The sequence below is a fragment of the Cuculus canorus genome, chromosome 2 (genome assembly GCF_017976375.1).
Source record: "Cuculus canorus isolate bCucCan1 chromosome 2, bCucCan1.pri, whole genome shotgun sequence".
Classification (NCBI taxonomy): domain Eukaryota; kingdom Metazoa; phylum Chordata; class Aves; order Cuculiformes; family Cuculidae; genus Cuculus; species Cuculus canorus.
The window spans coordinates 20,890,884-20,905,985 of record NC_071402.1 but is presented as its reverse complement, the minus strand read 5'-3'; the positions used below and the strand labels follow the sequence as shown (position 1 = coordinate 20,905,985).

General features: G+C 38.2%; 1 protein-coding gene and 1 non-coding gene across 3 annotated transcripts in view; both read left to right on the top strand.

Annotated features, from left to right (window-relative positions):
* Positions 1-15,102, top strand: part of OXR1 (oxidation resistance 1) — a 273,264-nt gene that overhangs the window by 17,274 nt on the left and 240,888 nt on the right. The window lies entirely within an intron of this gene.
* Positions 5,189-5,271, top strand: TRNAL-CAG (transfer RNA leucine (anticodon CAG)). Its single transcript has one exon. It is a non-coding gene; the product is annotated as a tRNA-Leu (tRNA).

Sequence of the window (15,102 nt, the reverse complement as noted above, 5' to 3'; positions counted from 1 at the left end):
TCAGAGCTGTGAAAAACAGCATTTGCTGGAAAATGGGGTTCCTGATGGAAATTAATGGGTTTCCAAATACTTATTACTGCCCCCCAAAAGGGCAGGTCCATTGCAGTGCCTGGCAGCTGGGGTGACAGACAGGGCAATCCAGACAATCTGCTTGTTTCACTACAATTTGTTACATGTACTTAGTCCTGAGCCACTTAAAATGAAAATCACAGTAAAACCCCTAAGTGACGTATATGCCCCACTAAATGTAAACATTTAAACATGAGGGTTCTGCTCAGTTTATTCATTGCTGGGCAAAAGGTTTTTAATTCAGGTTTCCATACATGCGTGTGACACAGGTGTAAGTTACTGGTGAAATCTAAGAACAGTCTTTTTAACCTCCTTTTGAAAACCATTTTGCCAACAGATGAGATTGTGATTGATGTGCCTGAGTAGATGAGTTGTGATTTCTATATACTTTGGCAATCTTGTACACATTTTGCTGTAAATACAGGAAATGGATATAGAGCTCTAACTGAAATTTACAGTTTTGAAAACAGGGAGCTGTTTGTATTCCTTGGTTCTGAGGTTATTTAGCTGTATCAGGATGATAAACAGAAACTCCACTTTAATCTGACTTAGTAAGGAGCTTTCGGGATCAGCAAGTTAGCAGATTTCGTAATCTGACTGTTTGTAAACAGATACAGTTGTTGATCTTGTTCATTGTGGATAGTGCTTCATCACTATAGCTCTAGGAAGAACATAATATTACGTTTCCCCACTACCTAAAGTGCACAAAAACAATAGGAAGCTCAGACCTTTCTGCCATATATTTTTTCTCAAGTAACGCATTATACCTGTAGCTGAAGACCTAGCGACTGTTTTCATGTTCTTACGCAATGCTTTTTAATCCTCAGTGGATCAACATCCTTTACATGAATTTAGAAACATCCAGTTTTTTCATTTCCTATTATTTTTATGGGCACACAGTACACATATTACTTGTGCTACCTAGAAACCACTGTGTGAAATAAATTGATTAAATAACAAGCTATATTTAAAAGCATACCCTGCTGGACCTGTTGTCTCTTTCTAATTACTTTCCCTTCTTGATTTTATTATGCAGATATATTGTGTTCATCCTTTAGCTGGCTAGGAAAGATTAACACCAAACCTTAAATTCTACCTCTTTAAAGTGCTGAATGTAATGGATTTCTCATTAGAAATTGTCTTGAGAGGCTATATGACTGTAATGTAATTGCTTGAAAGCAAAACATCTGCAAGACTGAAGCAACATCAAGTAGATTTGTTTTCTAATAAGGTACTTGAAAAGAATTAAAATGATTAATATTTTACATGTCACAGCAATAATATTTTTCAATCCAGTGATTTGTGTCTTCCATTCCTCATACAGAAAACACCAAACAGAAGTTGCTTAGTGGGAATATCTAAAATTTCTCCTTGGAAGTTTGCTTGCACGCCCTTTTTCTAGAGTAAGCTGACCCAAAGTGACAGGTTGGGTAATCCAGTTCCCATTTTTCCAAGAAAATAGGGCCAGCTTTCACAAACTACATAATTTTCATTTCCTAGACCTAGTTTCATGCCCTGTCAATCCTGTCTATACTGTGTCAACAGTGCTTCAGTCCGTCAGTGCAGTGATGGTATTCCTGTGGTGTTTTATGTGAGAAGTTGGATGCCTGAAGGGCTTTTCATATTTCATGCCCATTCAGGGTACGGGCACTTGATCTGTTTAATGTAGCTGCAGGATTAGAGTGTAATGGCAACTGTGGATGTAAGTACTGCTCTGTAGCAACACGTTTTCCTTTTATGCGACCTTTTCACCTCATGATTTATAAATGCAAATCTAGAAACAAGTAGCCGGTTGATATCCATTATTCAGAAGTGCTGGCTGCAGCCAGTCCCAAGCACTAATATAAAAATAATCCATTTACATTTACATTTTTTTAACCAATAGTATACCTGAATCTGACTGAAGGGCAATTGACCAGGTAACATCTTTATCTGAAAAAATTTTATCTTAATTGATTTGTGAAGTCTCTCAAAGTCTTGCAAGACCAGCTGCATTTCTTTACACTTTATGGACACCTGCATCTTTCCAAAGAAAAAGACCAGGACCTGATATTGGGAAACATTTCACCACTGCGAAGGTGGCATGCAGCACGTCATGTCTTGGCATACTGCTTCTTGCAATTAGTGGACAGATGCTCTGTAAAGCATAATTGAGTATTTTTATAGTAAACTCCAGCATCTGTCTCCCACCTACTTGCTCACTTGGCTTCATGCCTCTTACATTCCTGACAGCAGCATAGCACTGCTTCACTAAAAGAGCTGACTGGGACTTCTGAATGTGAGACCATCAAAGAAGGGATTTTGAATCATCTTCAGGTGTCTTAGTCCTTCACTGAATGTGTCCTTACTCAGTGTGGCAGAATGCTAACTGTTGCTGTTTTTAATTCACACTAAACAGAAACTGAGATGACTGAAGTGATTGAAATTACTTAAAAATTAGTAGCAAAACTGTACACTGAGTTTCAAAATTTGATTCAAGGTAATCTGAAAGATTTAATGAGAAACAGGAAAACAAGCATCTTGCAGACTGTTACCTTTTTTTGCACATTTTTACTCATCTATGTACATGCACATATATACATGCATAGCACCTTAGTGTCTCTCACGGAGAGTTTGTAATCAGTCTAGTTCCACGTACTGTACTCTGCTGCTGCCTGGTATTCATAGAAAAGGTTTAGATCAAATGACCTATTTTTCTGTACAAAGTTGTTGGTCGGAATCCTTTTTGTTGTCTTTTTGCTCAGCTAATTCTAATGACTATGTCTGACTGTAGTTAAGCTTCTCCAGCCATTTAAAATAAGTGAAAGTAAAATAGAAATACAGTGATTGTGGCAATTGATCCACCTACCGTATAAGGAACAGGGAAACGGTGGTATGTTAAAGATCTAGATGTTCCCTATTTTGGGGGAATAAGATGTCATAAATGGCAGAGCTCAGTAGAGTTCTCTAGAAGAGAGGTAAAGTAGTAATGACCAAATAAAAACCAGGTAACAGAAAGAAACTTTTTATTTATCTGAACATGATACAGAGTTGAAAATGTTTACCTGTGTTTGTGACTAATAAGAGAACTAAGTAGTTCTGCCTTTCATCGCTTCCACTGCCAGTGCGAACACTCACTTCTAACAATCTCTCTAAAACAGAGTTTTGTGGTTTTAGGCATTATCTTGCACATCATCATGCTACTACATGCTGCCTTCCCTACTGAGAAACTATTATAGCATGGTGGACAATAAAGGCTGCCCGCTGTGATGAATGTTGGCTACACAAGGGCAATGACATCCTTTCTGACTTCACTTCTGAGTTGCTGATTGTACCTCCCAGGAGACCAACATGAAAGTTCTTAATAAATTGGTCCTCAGTTCTGTTATTTAGTATTGGCTGATGAAATAAATAATAATAAAAAAAAATCTTAAATAAAGGAAAAGTGTTACACTTTGTTGTGTACAAAGTAACCAACTAGATGAATTTTGCTAATGAGTGAGAAGAAACTGTTTGCAAATTAAGAGGGAAAAATGTATGTTTATTTTCTGCACAGCATAGTCATTTTTTAGTTCCCTTCCACCCTGATGCTTTGGAAAGGTATTTTGGCATCTGGCTGGTGCCTGGTTGCTCCAAGCTGCGTATAAATTCAAGCTGATCACGACTTCTCATTGATCAGACTTTGATTTCTTCTCTAGACAAAATAAACCCAAGAATGCTGTATTTAGCTTCATGTAATAATATTCTTTTTATGTGTTTAGTAATTGCAGCGGTAGTTTATCAGTTATTGGTGAATTTTGAATTTCAGAGTATTTCTAAAGGTAAATTTCTTTCTGTTTTGATTGTCTGATGCTTGATTTTTATTTGTCTTACATTTAGTTTTTGACTTGACTTCTGCTTTTCCTGGTGTCTTGAAAACTTTGTGATACAAATTGTAGCATTCTAATGTTAAAGATTTTACAAAATTCTGTTGCTGTTGTTGCATTCTCTAGTTTTCAAGTGACTATTTTTTAAAATATGGTGGGTTTTTTCCTTACAAAAAGAACACCACTCTTACGTTGTCTCTCTCAACAGAATCATAGTTGTAATAAATTTTGATTTAGAATAATGTACAGTAGGGCCAAGAAAGATATGCATGAGCATTTTCACTTGTGTACGTTGAGTAATTGTCTTGGCTTTTTAATTAGGTTTGCCAGGACTGGCGGGTTGCCTGCATGTTGCCTGATATTTTTCCTTGCTTCTACAAATGGGATTTCCTGGGGCCAGCTTCCAGTGTGTTTTTTTTCCACTTTTTTTGAGGAGATATTTTCAACTGAGTCCTTTGAATCTGTATAATCAAATGAAGGAGACCCGCTCCAGGAGATTGTACCCCAAATATATTGGTTTTGCCTGTATTCTTACTCAGCTGTAATAAGTTTCCTGTATTACACAAAATAAACGCTCGTTCTGATTGCAAAACCTGAAATAATTTTTGTCAAGTACAAGGAAGGAATTTTGCAGTTGTTCTAGTAGCTCTCATTTAGAGTCCCAAAGATGTGCCAGAGCCAAAATATAGAAGAGTTTGACCTCTTGTGGTACCCTCTTCCTGAAAAACATCCTAGAAAGAAGGAAGTTGCATTTCCTATCTTTGAAGCTGGCTTGGCAGTCACTGAGCTGGGCTTCAGTACAGCTATCTGGCATCTGGGCAGCCCACTCCAAAACTATGCAGAACAATTGTCTGTATTTGGTACGTTTGTAAGCCAAAGGTGTATATTACAAGCTGCTGTGCTGTGATTGGCATCATGAGTTACTGGCACTTGAGGAAATGTAAGCCTATGACTAATGACTCATGCAAAAAAAGGTGTGACTCAGTAGATTTGGATAGTTGCCTCTCAGTGTACCCATTCCAAATATTTTCAGCGGAATGATTACTTTTACATAGATACGAGGCAAAGAGCTTTCTAAAGAGAGACATAAATAAAGTGAAATCTAACTTCCATTTTTTTTTTTCTCCTGAAGATTAACGTTTCAGTGCTGATAAAGTATCCTTTTGTTGCAGGAATACCTAACATCTTCTGTGTGAGAGAAATAGTACAGTATAGCATCACTTAAATATCTACAAATATACGCAGTACACAGCAGTAGCTGCAGTGGCCCGTGCGTCAGGATGGCCGAGCGGTCTAAGGCGCTGCGTTCAGGTCGCAGTCTCCCCTGGAGGCGTGGGTTCGAATCCCACTCCTGACAGCTCCCTTTTGGGGCTCAGGGTTCAATTCTACAGCCAGTCCTCTTCAAGATAGTCACCAACAATCTGGATGCAGGATTTGTGTGCATCATTACCAAGGTTACTGTCTTGTTCCCTACCCCAGAACAAGAGGCCTTGCAGCAGAATCCAGATAGATTGGAGCACCACACAATGATTAATGGGATCAAAATCAACAAATCCAAATGCTGGATTCTGCACCTACAGTACCATAAGGCCGGGTACAAGTATAAACTGGGAGAGGCTGGAGAGCAGCCCTGCAGAAAGGGTCTGGGGACACCGGGGGGTGGTTGATGGTGGGCTCAACAGGAATCAGCCGTGCCCTGTGGCAGCCAAGAGGGCAGACCGCATCCTTGGCATCAAACACAGCATAACCAGCTGGTCAGAAAAGGTGACACTGTATTCAGTGTTGGTGCAGCCTCACCTTGAGTATATTTAAGAACAGTGTGGGAGTCCTTGAAGCATCCAGAGCAGGGTGACAGAACTGGTGGCAGGGCTGGAAGCAGTGTCCTCTGAGGACTTGGGGCTTATCTACTGTGGAGAAAAGGGGGCTGAGAAAAGGGGTGACCTCATGGCTCTCTACAGCTCCCTGAGGAGGGGAAGTGGAGAAGGAGGTGCTCATCTCTTCTCCCTGGCATCCAGGGATAGGATGCATGGGAATGGTTCAAAGCTGCATCAGGGAAGGTTTAGACTGTACATTAAGAAGCATTTCTGTACCAACAGTGGGGGTCGAACACTGGAACTGGCTTCCTGGAGAGCTGGTCAATGGCCCAAGAGGGGCATTTCAGAGGCATCTGAGCAATGCCCTTAGTAGCATGGTGTAAGATTTTTGGTCAGACCTGAAGGGGTCAGGCAGTTTTACTAGATGGTTGTAGATCCCTTCATATTCTGTTCTGTGCGATGCTATGCTATCGTAAAAAACCCAGAGGAAGGGGGGTGCATCAAATGAATACGAAAGAGCTAATTCTCTCATCCTAAAGAAGGGACTAGTTCAAAACCCAGCCCCCAAAATCTCGTAGGTCTCTTCCAACTGAAATAGTCCAGTCTTTTCTACTAACATTTCTTCTACCTTGTTATTAATGCACATTTTTATTGCAGCAATTCTGTTCTGTTTTTAAGCTGTAGACAGGGTTGGTCTTTTTTTTTTTGTATCCTTCTTTTTTTAACTGTCCTTTCAGGGAATTAAGAGAAAATTCATTGGGATAGGTTGAAGTCGGTACTGTTCTTGCTACTGTGTGAGTCAGATCCTGTCTGTGAAGAACAAAATTAGTTAAATACACAAATGTAGGGAAGGAAGAGAACAGCAAGTAATTAAACACATCATCTGTTCCTTGCACTGACACTTACAGATATGCTAAAGAAAGTGAAGTATGACGCAGGTATCTGTTCAGAGATTGGCAAACCTGTATCAGCTCAGGACTGTGTAAGACTTTGCTTTTAGCTGCCTTTCTGGTCAAAGGCTACATTGATGTTTCAGAGTATAAGGCCCTGGCAGTCTAGCTCTGGCTTTTTTCTTTTTTTTTTTGAGGGTGTAGTGTGGGAGAAGTTATCTGAAGGTGAGGTAAATTAAGAGTCAAAAGAAAAGGAGACATGTCAAGAAAATGAACAGGAACATCTTGCGTTCTACGTGGTGTTCAGAGCTTTCTTGAAGCTGTAAGAAGTGGGAAAATCATCTTAATTTCTTGTTCTCTTAACTTGGATTATTCTTACTGGCTTGTAGCCTGAGGGCAGCAAAGGTATAACAGCACTGCAGTATTTCCTGTGCTTCTTCATGACAGCGAGCACGGTGACTGTGGTAAAACATGCTGCATTCATGCTACCTGCTGTAGCTTTAATGTTAAAGACCTTTTGACCCCACAGATGATTGGTGGACTAGGTATTTTATTATTTCAATTTTTTAGTCAAACCTTCAATCATATGGACTCAACGATTTTTATGATAAAATACATAGGAAGCTGGCTGTAGTCATCAAAGAACGCATTAATAAATCTTTTTTGAGAAGTGTGATATGTTCTTCAGTTTCCAGAATTTACAAAACACAGGATGAAGAATGATTAGCTGTGTAGGAAGAATTGGAAAAAAAAAAAACCAACCATGAGAAAAGAACAGCAAACAATGTTAGTTAGCTACTGATGTAAAATTCTAGGAAGAAAAAAAGAAATATCAAACTGGAATATAGAACCAGGGTTGCTATATGGCAGATAATAAATAATTCCTATTTTACTTAGTTCTGCATGGAATACTGTCTCCAATGGTCGGCATTTTAAAACGTGAAGAAAGATATCAGAAACCTGAAAAATGTGACCTCTAGGAAAAATTGAATTCTAAGGGCATGTTTGACCTAAAAAAGATACACTTTGGGGAATGCTTTTGTGAGAAAGAGGGTAAAGAATTATCCTCTGCGTCTGCTGGGAAAGTAACAAATAATGAGCTTGAGTTTTGGGAAAGAATATTTTCAGAACAAGAAAATCTGATGTTTAGAATAGCAAACCTGTGCTTCAGATTGCACAACCTCCATCTGATGAGGTTTTTAAGAATAGGTTATATTTAGGCAAATCTATATTAGAAATGGCTTAAATGCATCTCATTTTGCTTTGGGCAAAGAGTATAATTAGTCTCCTAATCACTTATAGGCTTTTAGCTCTCTTCTATGTTCTCTAAATTTCTGACACCTCTGTAACCCACTGATTCTTCGTTCCATCTGTCTGCCAAACACAGCCCTAGCACTTCTGGGGTAATCCTCTTTTTCTCTTTAGTTTTTGCTGACTTGGTAAAATAATTTAATGTTTCTCTGAAGAATTCTTTCTTTTGCGGAGTTAATCTTATAATTTCCCAATTTACTGTGAATTCAGTTTTGCTTGGGAAGAAAAACAGCAGGACTTGTTCTATTTGCATTTAGTAGTGGAAAGTCACAGTGTGACTGCAGCCAGGGTTCTTCAGAATAGGATTGAGGGGAGAGAAATTCATGAACAATCATCTTTAGGGGCCGCAGTCAAGTATCGGCCTTTTCTGTTATAATAAATCCACCTCAGCTTCAGCTGTGCTTGGTAGGATGAAAGCTCCACAGTTTCAAGAAGTGGAATATTTTAGTTATTGACAAAACTGGAAGCGTAACTTTTGATCTGAATACCCTGTTCACCAGTTCTTGCAGATCTGGCCCAAAGGTTTGAGAGTGGCACAGTCTATAGTCTGCAGCACTCTTAGATCTGATTCCAACTGACAACTTCACTGTATAGACAGCTTTCTTCTTGAAAAGGAGCAGAAGTGGAAAACATAACAAAACTGTATATATATAAATTGTGAAAGAAAAATAAGGTATTGTAAATATTTTATATTATCATTTTTGTATTTATGGCTTTCAAAAGATAGAATAAAAACTAATAATGAAATTAAATGATTGGCAGTGGGACCACCACAGTGATTGTGAACAAAATGGATTTTTTGGTGTTAATGTAGGAATAGATAGGCAGACATGCCAGTTTATTAGGAAAGGCTTTTAGTAAGTGAACTGTCTAGAAAGAAGCATTTGTAATACAAGTCAGGCAAATCTTCATTATTGTATCTTAGACTATATTCTTCAACCGGGTAATGACTAAGCATAAATACCTTTCAAATTATCTTGAACAAATGTCATTCTCTTTTTTATTTTCTTCCTTTTAAATATCACAGGCTAGATTAAGTGCTTGAGTCTCTATTTAATAAGAGATTGGTATAGTGAAATTACAATTTTATATCCTTCTGTACAGTGACATCTTTTCTTTAATTTTAGATATAAGTAATTATCACTGGAACTGTAGCTAAAATGAAAATTAGTATTGTAGCATTAACTTAAAAGTTGAAATGTGAAAACCAGAATACATGCAATTTTAGGATGACTCTACTGCTGCTGCTGTCTATAGCGTCTGTAATCAGGTTTACAAAAAACTGCAATGCCTCTTTTTATGATGATAGCTAATGAACTTGTGTGTCTCACATTCTGCTTTGTTTATCCAAGTTGAACTCACTCTACTCCCTTTTGAATTAGTCCAGATAACTACAGCCAAAGCTCATCTCCATTTCTTCATCCTCCAAAGGTTTCTGGTTTTGTTTTGGCTGACTAGAGACTCAGGACTGTATAATTCTGCTCCCTGCCACTGTTCACGTTTAGCTGACGTTATTCTACTCTGAGGAGAGGAAGCTTTTATCTGTTAAGAAATACAATACTTGTGAAGTACTGAACTGATCTTACAGTGCTGCTATGTTTCATAATAGAGCAAAGGAGTAGAGGAGAGAGACCAGTTCATCTGCTTTGGTCCTAGGAATTGCATTATCTCTGCATCTCTCCTTCTGTGGAATTACTTTGAATTCCTGCAGTCCTTCATCTGCCACTGTAAATTATACATCCGTGTTGTATTTTGTCTGCAGCATTATCAAATGATATATAGAAATCTAACGCACAGTTTCTCAAGTGGCCTGTAATCAGACAAAAGTGAGACTGTTGTATTGGGTTTACATTGCAAAGTTTTGATAGCAGAGGGACTGCAGGGGTCGCCGGTGTGAGAAGACTTCAGGAGCTGCCTCCCTGCCTGATAGAGCCAGTTCCAGATGGCTCCAAGGTGGACCAGCTGTTGGCCAAACCCGAGCCCATCAGTGACGCTGGTGGTGCCTCTGTGATAACATCTTTAGGAAGGGGTAAAAAAAGCTGTATGGCAGCTGTGAGCTTTTCTCTCGCTATAAGTGAGAGAAAGAAGGGAGAAACAACTCCACAGACAGCGAGGTCAGTGAAGGAGAGGGAGGAGGTGCTTCAGATGCCAGAGCAGAGATTCCCCTGCAGCTCATCGTGAAGACTGTCTTGAGTTGGATTGTCCCCATTGCAGCCCATGGAGAACCACGGTGGAGCAGATATCCATCTACAGTCTGTGGAGGACCCTCACACCACAGCATGTGTTTGTGCCCTAAAAGAAGCTGCAGCCTGTAAAAAGCCCATGCAGGAGCAGGCTCCTGGAAGGTGGTGTGGCCTGTGGAGAGGAGCCCACACTAGAGCAGGTCTTCTGTCGGCACCTTTGACCCTGCGGGGGATGCACGCTAGAGCGGTCCATTCCTGAAGGACTGTACCTTGCAGAGAACACACGTGCTGCAACACTTATTGAAGAACTGAAGCCCATGGAAGAGACCCACATTGGAGCAGGGGAACAGCACGAGAAAGAAGGGATGGCAGGACGAAGCATTACGGGCTGACCACAACCCTCATTGCCTGTCCCTCTGTGCTGCCTGAGAGGGGAGGTGGAAGGATCAGGAGTCAAGTTGAGCCTAGGAAGAAGGAAAGGGGTAGGGTGAGTAGGTTTGAATGTACTTCTATTTCTTACTATCCTACTATTACAATTAATTGGCAATAAAACTAAATTAGTTTCCCCAAATCAAGTCTGTTTTGCCTGTGCTGGTAAATGGTGAGTGGCCTCGCTATCTTTATCATGACCCATAGGACTTTCCACCTTATTTTTACCCCTTGTCCCGTTAGTGAGTGGCGAATAAGAAAGCAGCTGGGTGGGCAGCTGGCAGCCAGCCAAGGTCAACAAGCTTTTGAATGTATATTTACTATATATGAGGGATACACAGCCTGAGAGATTACCTCTTTTCTGTGCAGATTAAGACCTATCATTAGAATGCCCATTGAAACTAATTTTTTTAGCCTATTACTGTTTTCCATTGTTTTTAGTTTTGTGATTTTTTTTCCCCCAAAATTTCAGTAAGAAAAATAGTGAAATCCTGATTACTCCTTGTGAGTCTTCTCTGTATGTGTGCTGTTTTCTGTTCATAGGCACATCTACTACTTAATTATAATAAATAATTGATAGTCCAGCAATTGTGCTTAGAGAAGAAGCAGTCATTTTTTTTTCCCACCTCAGATTTTCAAGGGACTTAGGTTTTATGATGATCTAAATGATATGGAGAAATATCTCTTTATCCTGAAATCATAGGAAAGGAAGCTGTGTGTAGTGCCATGAAGGTGAAGGAGGGCAAAACACTCTGGAGAAATGATTGGTTGTTTTTCTCTGTCTTATTTTTAAATCAATACATTTCTTCGGAATGCTCACAGAGAGCATGCTGAGATTCTTTTTCTCTCCTGCTACTGGAGATTTGCCTGGAATTAGCTGTAGGCAAAGGTGTCTGATCTAACAGGGACTGAGTGACAGAGCACACCTACGTTGGCACATTATATACACTGCTTAGGTTTTTGTGGTGGATGCTACACTTAGCTGTGGTATTGCACAGTGTAGGAAGGGAAGAGGAAAAAAAGAAAGACAGTGGAAATTAAGGATATCGCAAGGCTTTGGTGATCATAATGTTCTAAAGAATTAAATATGGAGATTTAAAAAAAAAGGATGAAAGAAAAATTATCAGATGATGTCACCTGAGCTGTCACTGGGCTGAGGAGGCGAACTGGTAATTCTTTCTTGGTGGTGTTGTTTTAAAACCAGAAATATTTAATTTTGTTTTGGAAGAAGAAAACATCTGTCATGGAAACTGCATGATTCGAATGAAAAGCATACAGCAGTCATAATTTAATTAATTTGTAAAGAAAAATCTGGAAGTGTAAGAAGATTAACAGGATTACAAATGTAACAGACAATAGTGTTAGATCTTTGGCAACTATGTGGATGCTGTAAAAGACTGTTGATGGATGAAATAATCATCGTAGTCAAATATATGAAGTTAATTTCTATGTTTCTAAAATATTTTCCCTTCAGATATCAGAAGAAATATATTAGTGAAAACATACAGAATTAATACTTCTGAATGGTTGTAATGTTGGCTGCCCTCATCATTTACAGTAGACAAAAGAAATTATTTATTAAACTTTTGGTACTGAATTGACCTTTGATCAACAACAGGTGGCAGTTGGGTTTATTTCACTGCATAAAGATTGCTGTTAAAGATTTAATTTACATTTCAAATAAATCAGTCTTTACATTAGTAACTGCATTTCGTTTTTCTCTATTTGACTAGGACTTCACTTTATTGGCTCATTTATTTTTCTTTAGTTATTATTTATTTATTAGTTTATTATTTATTTATTTATTTGCTTAAGAAGTCACTAACAAGTTAGCTTCAAGAGATGCCAAACTATACTTCTTAATTGTTTATTTGTATTTTAAAGTGCACCTCCCTCAAGTGCTAAGGTAATTAAACAAAAGAGAAAAAAAATCAAGCTAAACTATGTAGAGAATAAATATGTTGTGTGTTTCATAAAGTTTTGAAGAAATTATATCTTTTCATTTTGAAATTCTTCTTGTGTAATGTTCTAAAATAGGCTGAAAGAAGTGATCTGAGGCAGAGTTTCACAGAGCTCAAAGCGAGAAGTAATCAATCTTTTTTTATATCCACTGGCCATTATATTTCTTCTGATTAATCCTGTATTATCCTAGTGTCTTTGGCTAGACATAGCTTGTGTTTTCTGAAGCATAGCTTGTGGGAAGACATTGAGATCCTATCTAACTATCCTATATATTGCAGAGGGCTACTTGCTGTAAAACCATTTCCCACATTTCTTTGTGCCTTAGTTTTTTTACACTGTGATGTGAAGTGCAAGAAAATTCAGGTGGCATTTTCTTGCTTTATATATCTAGATGTGTCTGCATATCACCCAGCTCCTTTTACTCTCAGCAGTTCAGACTGTTAGATTTAAAACAGTTTATGAAGTTCCTCAAGTATGGAAGAGGACAGACATCTACAGCAGAAAGCCTACATTTTCAGGGCAGAGAGAGGACGTGAGAAAAGCACTGACCTATCAAAAATTTCTGCTGTAGGTGCCCTTGTCCTTTACTCTGTGGATTTTTGTCATCTTTTGGTATCTCTAACGTGTTGGTGGGTTTATCAGAATTTTTTTTTTTTCTAAGTATTGATAAATTAGTAACTTTTATTTAATAAGGTGTGTTATTTAGGTTTAATGCTATATCATTGAGACATACTAAATACCAAGATTACATCTTTTTAATGTCTGGTGGCATTGGCTGGAATTACTCAAAAGGCCTCAAATGTTTGAAAGTACAGTTTAGCAAAATCATGAGATGTGGTTGAGTGGATGATTTAGCTGAATTCAGGAAAGTAGTATTGCAATCTTTTGAAGGGGCCTGTCAACGCACAAGCCCTACCTTGGGGTGTGAGTATAAAGAACTTAGAGCAGTGTATTTGTTTAATCTTGTATGAGCACTTCCTGACGTACCTGTAGATTTTGAATAATATTTAAGTCTTTGATTCTTTTACATTGTTAGTAATGTGTGTGGTGTTTGGGTTTTTGTTGTTGTTGTTGTTGTTTTTTTTTTTTTTTGAAGGGATTATGATTAGTGAAGTACAGCAGTAACCGGTCTTGGTAAATGGAGAAAGTTGTTTCCACTGAGTGGTTTTGCGACAAGGATAATAGTATGCACATTTCTGGTTAATGTCATGCTTTGCTTATCTGTCTTATTTGTTTCTCAGCAGTCTTTTCTCAGAGATAGCCTGAATTAAATGACTGCCAAGTCTTTCTTATAGTTTCCCTTTCCATTTTACTGAAACTGTAGCACTTACATCAACAGCCATCCATACCATCTTTAATGTGGCAGTATATCAAAGCTTTCCTAAAGGGCAAAAATTGTTTCATCCCCATTAGCTCTCATTGTCACTTCACCATACTGTAACTTAAGTAAGCATGACCTGTTCTTTGTAAATCTGTGTTTGTTTTCACTGGCCTAAATGCTGAGCTGTAGATCTCTCTTATTTCTATGTTTATATTTTTCTTCTCCACTTGTTTACTTCTGCAAAAAAATTGTAGAATAGTGGTGCTGCCAATAAACTTTTTATATTCCAGTTGTTGCCAATGCTGCGGGTACTGGAGTCACTCCCATTTCATTCTTTGTTATTTCTTTTGAACTGGTGAAATTCTATGCTGTTTCAAAGGTAACAATTCTCAATCTTTTGATATGGTTGCTATTTTGTGACTCAGTATTACTCAATGCCAATGGAAGATATTTTGTACTGATCTTACTTTTCAGGGCTTACTGTGCATAGCAGTGTTTAATTTCACAGGTATTGCCTCATCTGCTTATTGCACCTTCCTATCATTCAGTCTCTTCCAACTCAACTAAGTCAGGTTTATATTTTGATACATTTTGTTCCTGTTTGCTGCTTTTAGTCCTGTATGTAATTATTCTGACTCTACCTCATCTGAGAGTAATTTAATATAATTTGGGTTTTTAACCTTTAAGAACAGAAATTTTAAAGTGTTCTTTTCTTACTATTTCCTTAAAACAAAAAATTATCTGTAATCATCCTGTCATCGTACTTGTACCAGCATTATATCTTAATTATTCAAACTCCAGCCACCATTTCACATCCCTTCCCATTTTTTTCCTTCTTTATACGTAGACTCATAGGTTCCCAGGATAACCTAAATTTTGCAGGAAATTTTGTACTTGCTGAATTTCATAAGGTCCCTGTCAATTTGTCCCAAGTCTGCCCAAGTCTCCCTGGATGACAGTCCTGCCCTTAAGCATATCAAATGGTCTTCCCTAATTTGATGCCGTCTGCAAATCTGATGGCAGTGCAGTCCGTGGCCTTCTCCAGGTCATGATAAATACCTTATCTTATAATACTGTATGAACATTTTATGTCATATTTATCACAAAAATACAATTGTTTCTTAACATAAAATACTTATATTCTTGATACTTGTACTCAGATTTGCATTGGTTGGAGAAGTCAGTGGGAATCTCAATAAATCGTGCTTAAATTTGCCAGATTGTTTAGGGATGGGGTCAGGAAGGCCAAGATGCAGCTGGAGCTGAGCTAGGCAAGGG